Source organism: Elephantulus edwardii, unplaced genomic scaffold (assembly GCF_000299155.1).
Source record: "Elephantulus edwardii isolate Elephantulus edwardi_28Jun2011 unplaced genomic scaffold, EleEdw1.0 scaffold00083, whole genome shotgun sequence".
Classification (NCBI taxonomy): domain Eukaryota; kingdom Metazoa; phylum Chordata; class Mammalia; order Macroscelidea; family Macroscelididae; genus Elephantulus; species Elephantulus edwardii.
The window spans coordinates 5,598,463-5,612,272 of record NW_006399833.1 but is presented as its reverse complement, the minus strand read 5'-3'; the positions used below and the strand labels follow the sequence as shown (position 1 = coordinate 5,612,272).

Below are 13,810 nucleotides of genomic sequence, written 5' to 3'. Positions count from 1 at the left end.
ACTCAGCTGTCCCTCCAATGGGTTTTCAAAGGCAGTAAGTTGCATGGGAAGAGACTACATATCTTTCTCTCACAGAGCAGCTAGTGGATTCAAACTATAATGCCTTTGGGATTGCAGCACAGCTTCTTACCACTAGGCAATCAGAGCTCCCTACATGTTTCCACATATGTTGTTGTTGTTCTTATGTGCCGTCAAGTAGCTTGCGACTCATAGCGACTCTTTGTACAACAGCCCTAAACTCTGCTCTGTCCTGTGCCAATCGCACTGTCTCTGACACTCCCATCCCAATTATCCCAGTCACTGAATCAATCCACCTCATAGAGGGCCTTCCTCTCCTGCGCTGTCCCTCCACCCTCCCAAGCATGATGTCCCTCTCCAAGGACCTGTCTCTCCTCACAACATGTCCAAGGTATGTTAGACAGAGCCTCAGAATCCTTGCCTCCAAGGAGCCACACTGTTTAACCCTTTCCAGGACAAATCTGTTTGTTTTCCTAGCAGTCCATGGTATTCTCAATACTCTTCTCCAGCACCACAGCTCAAAGGCATCAATTCTCCTTCTATCCTCCTTGGTCATTGTCCAACTCTCTGATGCGAAGACCATAGCCTGTGTCAGACGCACCTTAGTCTCCAGAGAGACACCATTGCTCTTCAGTACTTTGGAGAGGTCCCTAACAGCAGACTTTCCCATATGGAAACTTTTAATTACATCAATTAAATTGTGAGTTTACAAACAGAGAAGGGCCTTTCCTCCTTTGGCAATGTCCTAAAGGTCTAGCAAATACAGAACACACTAATCACTTTTTCACTAGTGTCCCACTCTTAACGATGACACTTTTTCCTCCGAAGGTCCCAGTATCTCTTTCAAGTATGACAGTGATGCCATACATATTATAAAAACAAGTTTTAGAAGCAAACCGTCCAGCACTCCTAACACATAAGAATATTAAAAGACTGCAATATATGATAAAATGCACTTACAGATTTTCTCAATTCTATATAATAGACTAGCACTTGCTCCCAAATGGTGTTTAAGTCACTTCATAACTTTTTTAGTAAATATAATATTTATATCAGTCATTTTAAAATTTAGGAAATAAATTTAGGAAGTGTATTTCTTCTATAGCATTTCTTTTGACTCTTTTTAGTTAAAGGCTATGAGAAGCTGCTTAAGGTACAAAGAGCAGTCAGATGTAGACAGATAAAGAAGATAAAGAAACTAAAGCATTGATGCATAAAATGAGAATCTTGTTTGCTAACATGAAAGGAGCCTACATAAATCACATTAAAGAGGTCTTTCTAAAAGAACTGCAGAAGTTATAACTATTAAAAACAAATATTTATAATGGAGAGTTAGCTATTTGCCATGGTGGTAAATATATAATGTTAATCAGAAAGAACATGTTTTCAAAAATGACTTTTATTCTGTGGTTGTCATTGTTAGATGGGGATGAAATTATATAGAATGATTACATAGTAGAAGAAAATCATTAGCATATTAGGTAAAATCAACCAGCTGACAATTAAGCCTAACTTCCATTCTCACTATAATACACCCCCCCCACACACACACACTCTCACACACACTTAAAACTGTCTCATAAATATTCTTCCACACTACTTAGAGGACTATAATCTGTGAAATCATTCTGGCAAGGATTTTGGCACAAGCAGATTCTTATCAATCAGAAGCTTAAAGTTGAGCTATTCAAACGCCTCCTAGAAAAGTCATAAAGCATAAGAGTTTATGGTCTTGAAGAGGAACACATTTGTAGTATATAAGCCACAAAGCTGGCAGACAGACAATAAATGCTCATTTTGCTTCTGAGGAAAAACTGGGAGAACATAAAGTGAAAGAGGTAAAAATGGAAGCAAACCTTTACTTGCAATTGTTATTTCCTAGGGAGAAGGGATGGTTTGGGGCCTATTATCATCCTAACATTAGGCAAAATAGGTAAGCAATTAATGGGAGGAGGTTGTGGATTATCATGAGAGGAGATATGAAAGTACCTCTTAAAAAAAAAAAAAAAAAAAGAAAGTACCTCTAATGGAAAAAGACATAGAACACCACTAACTAGACATAGGTTTGGGGTTGGTTTTTGTTGTTTTTGTTTGTTTGTTTTGAGACATAGCCATTTAAGTGTGAGGCAATAGAAAGGGTGGGAAAGAAAGCATAAAGAGTTGCTACTTTAGATGCATTCACAAAACTCTCTTGAAGAAGGGGCCTATCACAACCGTGGTTTGGATATCATACCTTTGCTGTGAGTAAATCTACTGCCCGAGGAGAAATAAAGGAGAATGCACGTTTCACAAACGTTTTGGACTAGTGTGTGGTGAGCTTGACTTTGGAATAAAGTGAAGAGACCAGTTGCAGGACTTAAGAAAAAGGGAAACGGGCATTATTAAACTTTTCAACGTGGCTAACTACCTCTAATAAGTATGAGGGAGCTTGGTGAGCTCTGGTGGCCTAGTGGCAGGAAACTGCACTGCAATCCCAGAAGTGCACGGTTCAAATCCACCAGATGCTCTGCTGAAGAAGGAGGAACAGTCGCCTCCTGTACCAGTCAGATCCAATTTGACGGTACACGCATAAAAAAAAATAAATAAGTATGAGGGAGCTCTGGTGGCTTAATAGTAAAGAGCTGCACTGCCAACCCAAAGGCAAGTGGTATGAATCCACCAGCTGCTCTACTGAAGAAAAATAGGCAATCTTCTCCCTTGCAATTTACTGCCTCCTGCAAACCCACTGGAAGGTCAGCTATGAATCAGCTGCGACTTGGTGATACGTAACACAACAGCAACAACTATCTGTCATGTAGGAAATAAGGATTGAAAAAAATGTTAAAAATGGGTTCTAGAGTCAAATTGTCCTAGTTTAAAACTTGGACTATTTGCTTATTAATTATGCAGCCTTGGGAACATCATTTAAATCCTATGGGACTCAAATTTCTTAGGAATAAAATCAGAAATAACAGTATCTAATAGACTTTTCTTCTTTTTTTTTTTCTGTTGTGTACTATCAAACTGGATCAAACTGGCCCAGGAGGAAACTGCCTCTTCTTCTCCAGCGGAGCACCTGGTGGATTTGAACCATGCACCTTCAGGATTGCAGTGCAGCTTCTTGTTACTAGGCCACCAGAGCCCCCTAAATTTTTCTTCTTTTTAATAGTGTTTTTTTGTGTTGTTGTTCACTGCTGTCAACCTGATCCCACCCAAAAAAAGTTAGCAGCTATCATAATTCACCTTTTGATGTAGCCTTTCTAAACCTCAACATCTACTGCATGTATCAAGAATATTTAAAATATTGATGGAGGTAGTAATAAAATAATTGAGAATATGAAGTAAAAAACGTCCATGATAATGTTCCTTATATCAGCTAAAAACTTGGGTATCTTACATATTTCTGTAAAAGTGAACAGATAAAGAAACTGTGGTGTATATAAACACAAATTATACACAATTATTTTAAAATCATGTTTTAGTCCACCAATGTTCAGTACAGCACTATTGGCAAAAGCTGAAAGTAGATGTAACTGAAATGTATATTAAGAGATGAACGAATAAACAAAAAAGGAATCCCTATGTAACACAGAGTTAAGTGCTTTGTTGCTATCAAAAAGGCTGATTTTTCTCTTTTTACAAAGCAGGAAGGGCAACTGCTTTTATTAGCTTCTGGAACAGCTTATGACAGGGATTTGGGGAGCTGAATAGACCTCCCAACAGTCTGTCCCTCCCCCACCCCCCACTCCGGACTGGCCATCCACACCCTCTTCCCCCACTACTGCTCCGTGAGAGGTCTCACCCCAGCCCCCAGCTTATCAAGCTAATACTGCTACTGCTCAGGGGTGAAGAACAACTGAGAGAGTCAGAGACTACACAATATTTGTTTGACAACAGGTACAGAACGAAAGTATCCAGCAACTCTGGTGCATCCAGGCACTCATCCATTCTGAAGTTGGGAAGCAACTGGATGAAATAAGCCGAAACTGATTTTGAGGGGTTTTTTATGTTCATTTGCCCTTGGTTCTTTCTTGATGGTCTTCCCCATATCCTTGTCTTAAAGTTTAAGGCCAAGGGCTCTTTCAGTCTTCCCCAATACCTGGTTGGTACGGATGGCTGGCCTGCTCTCATACTCAGAGATGATTTGCAGCTTCTCATTGATTTTTTGTGGCCAGGTCCTTTTGCGCGAACCCCTTGCTCTGCCAGCCTTGCCAGATCGCCCTGCTCACTTCTAGGGTCACCTCCTCCGTCTCCGGTCCAACTTGGCAGTGTATTTGTTTTGTTTTGTTTTGTCACCCCTTGTTATTTGTTAGGGCCTGCAGCCCATTTCTTGGATGCCTCCACAGCATCACCTCTTTTCTGAGCAGACACAATGGTGTGCTTAGACCTGGTATGGGCCGCCAAGGAGGCCTTCTTATGCAGCACTTTCACTGTGTCCCAGTTACTTTCAGCCATGGTGGGTCAGGTGCAGTCAGCCAGCAGCTCAGTTTGGTGGGTCGGAGGCAGCTTAAAAAGGTTTGTATTTTTAATCCTGGCAACAGCACCTCAAAAGAAAGTCTATAAAATTTGTTTCCAATAGGCCATAGCTATTAAAACTCTGTAGAGGTCCTACTTTAATATACACCAGGCTGTGAAGTCACAATCACCTCTTTGGCAAATGAAACACAGTACAAACACACAAAAGATATTATTCAGCCATAAGGAAAAAAATGAAGCTCTGATACACAGCACACCATGGATGAAGCTTGAAACTCATAGTCTGCATGACACATCATGATAGATGGTGAAGAGATTGAGATTGTTGACCGCTTCAGTTTGCCTGGCTCTACAATCAACACTCTTGATACAAGCAGCCAGGAAATTAAAAGATTAATTACACAGCAATGAACAAATAGAAATAAAAAAAAGATTAATTACATTGGGGAAAGTCTTCTGTCAGAGACTTTTCCAAGGTACTGAGGAGCAGCGATGTCAATCTAGAGACTAAGATGTACCTAACTGATACAGGCCATGGTCTTTGCTATTACTTGATATGCATCAGAGAGCTGGATGATGACTAGAGATGATGGCAGAGTTGATGCCTTTGAGCTATGGTGCTTGAGAAGAGTATTGAATATACCATGGACTGTGAGGGAAACAAACAGGTTCATCCTGGAGAGGGTGAAGCCAGGCTGCATCTTGGAGACAAGGATTCTGAAATATCTGACATATTTTGGACATGTTACAAGGCAGGATCTGTCCTTGATGAGGGACATCATGCTTGGGAGGGTAGAGGGACAGCACAGTAGAGGGAGACCCTCGATGAGATGAATTGATTCCATCACTAGGGTAATGGGGATGGGCGTGTCAGAGACAATAAATTTGGCAAGGGATAAAGCAGGGTTTAGGCTGTTGTACAGAGGGTCACTATGATTTGCAAGCAACTCGATGGCACATAACAACAACAACAATAATAATATATACATATTTTGGCATAGGCAAATTAATAAATAAAAAAAGCTTATTATTGATACCAATTTTGTCCTCTTCAGATTGTACATTTCTGGCTATATTTGGCAGTCTCTTTATACCATAGACTAGGACTTCTAAGCTTAATCCCAGTTGTCTCTTACGAACTTTATGGTTTTGAGCTTTACTCCCATGTCTCTTATCTACCTTGAGGTGGTGTGAGATATGGATACTGTTTCAGCTTTCTTCAGGTAGCAGTCCAGTTTTGCTAGCACCATTTTGTTGAAGAGGTTGTCATTTCCCCATTTGATAGGTTTTATTTCCTTGTCAAATATCAGTTGACCATAGAAGGCTGGGTCTATTTCTGGGTTCTCAGTTCTGCTCTACTGATCCATATGCCTGTGATTGTACCAGTACCACGCTGTTTTGGTTACTACTGCTGTCTTGAAGTCAGGAAGTGCTATACCTCCCACTTCATGTTTGTTTCTCTGAACTGTTGTGGTTATTCAAGATCTCTTGCCTCTCCAAATAAGCTTGACAATTTCCCTTTAAATATCCATGAAAAATTGATTTGGTATCTATATTGGGATTGCATTGAATATGTAGACTGCTTTTGGTAGGATTTATAACAACATTGAGTCTTTCTATCCATAAACAGGGCACATTTTCCCATTTCTTTAGATATTTCATTGTATTTTGCAGAAATATTCTGTAGTTTTCTTTGTATAGGTCTTTTGTATCTCTAGTTAGTTTCACTCCCAAGTATCTAAATTTGTGGTTGGCTATTGTTAATGGTATTGCTTTCTTGGTTTCCTTCTCTGAATTATCTTTTTTTTTACTGTACACTAATCCCTCTGATTTTTGGATATTACTAAACTGGTCTACTAGCTCTAACCCGCATACAGTAATATTTCAACCATCTTTTTGCTGATCTGGATGCCTTTTATTTCCTTCTCTTGTCATATTGCCCTAGCAAGCACTTCCAGTAAAATTTTGAATAGAAGTGATAACAATGTACTTCCTGGTCTGGTCCCTGTTTGCAAGGAAAATGTTTTTAGTCTTTCTCCATTGAGAATGATTGCTTGGAATATACCTCAAGAAAATGAGAACTGAGGCTCAGAGACTTGTACACCAATGTTCATAGCAGCATTATTCACCATCACAAAAACATGGAAAGCAAGTGGATTGAGAAGTTGTGGTACAGGAGCAATCATTTTGGAAATTACTACCTAACTTGGGAGGGACTGGACAGCATTATGCTGAGTGAAATAATTCAGTCTTACAAGGACAAATACTGTATAAAAACCATTATTGTAGAATGAGTATGAGGATGCAAAGCAGGGGGGAGGGTAGAAATAGAGGGGAGAGGATGGGGGATAAGGTGTTAATGGTAGGGTTGTATAATTTGATGGGTGGGTGGGGTGAAGGAAATGGGAATTGTGTGAAAAACAATGTATTCAAACTTTGTAAATAAATCAGAATAAAAGGAAAAAAGAGGGGAACAAAAATTTAAAAATCTACCAAAAATAATTGGAGAAAAGCTTTTTAATAACCTGCAATATGCAGATAACACAATCCTGTTTGTAGGAAATGAAGACAATGTAAAGCATTTAATAAGAATCAGAGACTTCAGTATGCCTACATGTGAAGAAAATTAAAATCCTTCCAACTAGACTGATAAAACTATTTTTATAAATGGAGAAAAAACCTAAAATATCAATGGTTTAATTCTACTTGGCTTAATAATCAACATTCATGGTAGCCGCAATAAAGACATCAAATGACACTGGGAAAATCTGATGCATAGATCCCCTTAAAGTTTTAAATAACAAAGATGTCACTTTAACAAGTAAAGTGACTCTAATCCAAGAAGAATGGAAATTCCAGAACACTTTTATTGTGCTCATGCAAAATCTATACTTGACTAGAAAGCAGTCATCAGCAAGGAAACACTGCATGATTCAAAATCAGGAGTGTGTCACGGGTGCATCCTGCCTCCATACCTTTTCTGTATGTGGAACAGATCATTCAGGAGGCTGGGCTCTATGAAGAAAAATGTGGCATCAGGACTGGAGGAAGACTCATCAACAACTTGCAGATGAAAAAACCCTGCTTGCTGAAGCTGAGGAGGGCCTGTGACATTTGCTGCAGAAGGTCAAGGACTGCAGTCTTCAGTATAGATTAAAGCTCAACAACAAGAAAGCAAAGATTCTCACTTCTTTTTGTTCTTGTTATTGTTAATATGCCATCAAACTGGAACCAACTCATAGCAGACCCTCCAGCAGGTTGTCAGAAGCTCTAAATTTCTCATCTTTCTCCCTCAGTGAAACTAGTAGTTTGGAGGAGCCTGCCTTTGGACTGGCAACACAATTCCTTACCCTCTAGGGCACCTATACTCTTGGCCAACACCAAAATTCAAAGACATCCATTCTTATTGTATGTCCTTTATTCATTGTTAAAGCAATATAAAACAACAACCCCTGATTATTTTAATAATGCACAATAAATATCTGTTGGATGAAATTTAAATACTACGCAGGAATTGAGCAAAGATTTAGATCCACATCATTTTAATTAAGATGGAGAATTTGTAACATGCATATAGTGCAAACGGGACAGATGGATATGGATAGATGAAAAGGACTATACTCATATCCATACATACATGGCTGATGATAGTTCTATATTCTTATCTGCATAGGCTATAAATATTGTTCTTTTTATATGTTGTTGAGCCAATTGCAATTCATCATGCCTCTATAAACAGCAGATCTGAACCTTGCCCAATCCTGTGTCATCTTCACTATCTCTAACACACCTGAGCTCATTGTTGCAATCTCATTGTTGGCCTTTCTCTCCTGTGTTCCTCCATCTTTCCATGCATGATGTACTTCTCCAAGAATTAGACCCTTTTAATAAACATGGCTCGAGTATGTCAGATGGAATTTCAACATCCTTGCCTAGAAGGAGCATCCTGGTTTTACTTTCTCCAGGACAGACCTGTTTGTTCTTAGTAGTTCATGGGATTATTTCCTGTTCTTCTCCAACACCAGAACTCAAAGGCATTGACTCTTCTGTCATCTTTAGTGATTGTTCAACATTTAAATGCACAGCAAGCCACTGATAAGGTCAAGGCTTCAATCAGATTCACCATAGTTTTTAAACTGACATCATTACCCTTTAGCACTCTAGAGAGGTCCAGGAGAGCAGATATTCCCAATATGATTAATATTTTGGTTTCTTGGCTACTGTTACCAAAGGTGTTGGCTGGGGACCCAAGTGAGATGAACTCATTAACAATTTCAATCTTTTCTCCATCTATCATGATGTTGGAGTGGGTTAAACCAGGCTGCTCCTTGGAGGCAAGGATTCTGGGACTTCACCTGACATACTTTGGACATGTTGTAAAGAGGGACAGGTCCTTGGAGAGGGAAATCATGCTTGGGAGGGTGGAGGGACGGCGTAGGAGGGGAAGACCCTCTATGAGGTGGATTGGTTCAGTGACTGGGGTAATTGGGATGGGTGTGTCAGAGGCAATGCGATTGGCACAGGATAGAGCAGGGTTTAGGGCTGTTGTACATAGGGTCGCTATGAGTCGCAAGCGACTCGACGGCACATAACAACAAAAATAACAATCATGATGTTACCTATTGGCTTTTTTGTTTGTTTTCTTGAAGCTGAGATGTAATCCGTATTGAAGTCTGTATTCTTTGATTTCTGCAGCAAGATTTTCAAGTCCACCTTACTTTAAGCAAGGAGGGTTGTGTCATTTGCATAGTACAGGTTGTCAGTGAGTCTTCCAGTGATCCTGATGCCACATTCTTCTTCACAAAGTCCTGCTTCTCAAATCAACATATGGATTGAATAGATACAGAGAAAGGGTATAGCTCTGTTGTTAACCTTTCTAATTTTAAACCATGCAGCACACAACATCTTGGTCTAGGATTTCACATGATCAAAATTAAGTGCTCAAGGATTCCTATTCTTCTCAATGTTCACCATAATTTATAATCTACAGAGTCAAATGCCTTTGTATAAAGTCAATAAAACACAAGCAGACATCCCTCTAGTATTCTTTGCTTTCAGCCATGATCTATCTGACATCAACAATGCTATCTCTGGTGCTACAGTCTCTTCTAAATTAATCTTGAATTTCTGGTAATTCTCTGTCAATGTACTGTTCTAGCTAATTTTGAATAATCTTGAGCAAAATTTTTATTGCATGTGATATTATCAGTATTGTTTGATAATTTCCACATTCTGTTGGATTACCTTTTGGGGGAAAGGAAATAAAGAAGGATTTCTTCCAGTCAGTTGGCCATGTAGCTGTCTCCCAGCTTTCTTGGCATACACTGGTGAGCATGTCCAGGAATATCTCTGTTCCTTGGATTATGTCAATTGGTATTCCATAAGTTCCTTGAGCCTTCCCATTGACTTCAGTGCAACTTGAATTTGTTTCATCACCATTGTTTCTTTATTATATGCTCCTTCTGGAAATGGTTCCATGCAGTGACTCTATATATTCCTTCCATCTTCTTTTTATGCTTCTTTGATTATTTAAGATTTTGCCTCTTCAGTATTGCAATCTGAGGCATGAATTTGTTCTCTCAGTTTGAGAAATGTCAAGCAATCTCCTCCCATGTGATTAACTGCATCTGAAAACCTGCCAGAGGGTCAGCTATGGCTCAGTTCCAACTCTGCAGTACACAACAATAATAACAACATGGCTTGTCAGGTTCACCATATTCTTTAAACTGATGTCTTTGCTCTTTAATACTCTGGAGAGGTCTCTGAGAGCAGATATAACTAAAATGATACATCTTTTGATTTCTTGACTTTTGGTGTTGATTGTAGGTCCCAGTAAGATTAAATCATTGACAATTTCAACCTTTTCTTCATCGATCGTAATGTTGCCTACTGGTCCACTGATATGGATTTTTGTATTCTTGTTTGAATGAAAAGGCAATCTATTTTATAAACTTTTATTCAGTGGCAAAGTTTAATAGGGCAGCAAGTAATAAATGTGTAAAGAGAATGTGGAGAAATAAGAACAATGATACACTGTTGGTGAGATTATACAACCAACCACTCTGGAAGGTAGTTTGGCATTTCTTCAAAAAGCTGAACATAGACATTCCATATGATCTAGCTATGCCAGTGTTTGGAATATGTTGCTGTTGTTAGGTGTCAGCAACTCATAGCAAGTTATGACTCATAGCAACCTTATGAACAAAAGCTCTGAACCCAGTCCTAACCTGCACCATCCTCACACTCCTTAACACACAAGAGCTCATTGTAGCAGTTATCATGTCAATCCACCTGGTTGAGAGTCTTCTTTGCCTTCGCTGACCCTTTCCAATATCATGTCCCTCTTCAAGAAATAGCACCTCCTAGAAATATGTCCAAAGTATGTGAGATGAAGCCTCATCATTCTTGCCTCCAAAGAGCACTCCGGCTTCACCCTCTCCAAGAGATATCTGTTCATTCTCTTGGCTCTTCATAGGATGTTCAGTGCTCTTCTCCAACATAACTATTCAAAGGCATCAATTATTTTTCTGTTATCCTTTTTTCATTGTCCAGGTATCAAATGTGTAGCTAATAATCTGAAAAACTACGGCCTGAATCAGACACACCTTAGTCCTCAAACTGACATCATAACTCCTCAATAATTTGGAAAGGCCCCTAACTGCAGATTTTCCCAGTGCAATGTATCTCCTTATTTCCTGACTGCTGGTACCAAGGATGTTAATTGTGGATGAAGATGAAACTGCTGACAGTTTCAATCTCCTCTTCATCCATCATGACACTACCTATTGGCCCAGTGGTAAAAATCTTTGTTTTCTTGAAATTGAGATGCAATCTATACTGAAGGCCGCACTCCTTGATCTTCCACAACAAGTGCTTCAAATTCTCCTCACTTTCAGCAAGTAATGTGTCATCTGCGTAACGCAGGCTACTGATGAGTCTCCCTCCAATCTTGATGTCACATTCCTCTTCAGAGTCCAGCTTCTCAGATAATTTGCTCAGCATATAGACTGAACAGGTAGGTATGGTGATATAATACATCCCTAATGCACACCCTTCCCAATTCCAAACCATGCAGTGCTCTCCTGCTCCAGGTTCCTCATGAGCACAATCAAGTGCTCTGAGATTCCCATTCTTCTCAATGTCAGCCACAACTTGTCGTGATCCACATAATCAAGCTTCTCTACATAGTCAATAAAGTACAAATAGACATTCTTTTGATATTCCCTACTTTCAGCCAGGATCCATCTGACATCAGCAATGATATCCCTGGTGCCACAGCCTCTTAGTCCCTTGTGAACTTCTAGCAATTCCCTATCTATGTACTGTTCTACCCATTTTTAATGCTCTTCAGCAGCATTTTGCTTACATGGGATATAAATGATAATGTTCAATAATTTCTACATTCAGTTTGATTACCCATCCTGGGAATGGGGAAAAATATGGACCTCTTCCAATCTGTTGGCCAGACAACTGTTCTCCAAATTTCTTGGCATAGATTGATGAGTGCACCCAAGGCTGTATCTGTTAATTGAAACAAGTCAATTGGTATCCCATTGATTCCTAGGGCCTTATTTTTTTTCTCAATTGTTTCAACACAGCTTCCACTTCCTTTTTCATTACAATTGGCTCCCATTCATATGGTACTTCCTGAAAATATTCAGTGTGAAACAATTATTTCTGGTACAGTGACTCTGTGTATTCCCTCCATCTTTTTTTTCTTTTTTTTTGGGGGGGGGGATGGTGTTATTCAATATATTGTCCATAGCATCTTTCAATATTGCGGCATGAGGCTTAAATTTGTTTTTCAGTTCTTTTGGTTTGAGAAATGTACAGTGAGTTCTTTTCTTTTTATTCTCCAATTCCAACTCTTTGCACATTCCATTATAATACTTTGCTTTGTCTTCCTGAGCTGCCTTTTTAAATGGTCTATTAAGCGGTCAACAATCTCAATCTCTTCACCATCTATCATGATGCTGTCAATCCATATGCAATAAATGCACAGTATGATTTTCTGATTCAATGTGGCCATACCCGGTTCATCACATCTCATTAATGCTTACTAGGTTGATATTCATTTGTTTTATTTAATTTTTAACAATTTCCAGTTTTCCAACATTCAAGCTATGTATGTACATTCCATCACTGAGAGAGAACATTAGAACTGAGACATAAACAGAGATTTGTACACCAGTGTTCATCCAATGTTTATAGCAGTGTTATTCACCAATGCAAGAATGTGGAAACAGCCAAAATTTCCAACCACAAGTGAAAGAATTGAGAAATTATGGTACATTTACACAATTGACTACTACACAGCATTAAGGAACAATGATTTTGTAAATCACTATCTAATTTGGGAGGGACTGGGGACCATTATGCTAAATGAACTAACTTAGTCCCATAAGGACAAATACTGTAAAATGCTACTATTATAGAACTAGAAAGATAACTATTAGAACATATATGAGGATCCAAGGGTGAGCAAAAGGTGGGAGCAGAGGGGTGAGGATGGGCAGGGGGGATAATCATCACACAGTTTGATGGATAGAGGGAGGGGTGGTTAAAGGAAATGGGAAAGATCTGGTGTGAAAAACAATGTATACTAACTTTGTAAGCAAACCAGTATAAAAGAAATACATTATTTAAAAAATTAAAGAGATTATAGAACAGCTCAACCAGACTAGAGTGGTGAGGAGGATATAGAATATAATGAAAATAAGGTTAGAAAAGGAAAAACAGCAGGGCAAGTCTTGAACACCAAAGAACTTTAGAGTTAGGGAAGAAATTAAGAATTGGTAAATAGTAAATAGTTTGTAACAGAAATAAAATCTAAAACATTATTCACTATGTATCAAGTGCTATCCTAAATGCTTTACATGATGGTGAGGACGGTGAGGATTTATAGCCTTTTGTCAATTTATTTTCTAAATAGCCTGTGAAGTAAGTATCATAGCCCTTCTTTTTCTAATGAGGAAACTAAGGCTTAACTCAAACTCACATATCTACTACTTGGACATACACCAAATTGTGGCATACCAATATGTAAAAAAGATATGTTTATCGTATGATGTTGACTAGAATCAGAAAGCAGTATGATTCATAGGTTGACCTTTTGTATATGTTGTTGTTAAGTGCCATAGAGTTGCTTGCGACTCATAGCAACCCTATGTGCATACAACAGTTCTGAACCCGGCTCTATTCTGGGCCAACTTTACCGTGTCTGACACACAGCATCCCTTTACCCCAGTCACTGAGTCAATCCATCTCATTCAGGGGCTTCCTCTCTTGTGCTGGCCCTCTACCCTCCCAAGTATGATGTCCCTCCCCAAGGACTGGA

General features: G+C 39.0%; 1 protein-coding gene and 1 pseudogene across 2 annotated transcripts in view; both read right to left on the bottom strand.

The window, feature by feature from the left end:
- Window positions 1–13,810, bottom strand: part of COL4A5 (collagen, type IV, alpha 5) — a 397,088-nt gene that overhangs the window by 367,323 nt on the left and 15,955 nt on the right. The window lies entirely within an intron of this gene.
- On the bottom strand, window positions 3,938–4,452 carry LOC102847335 (annotated as a pseudogene).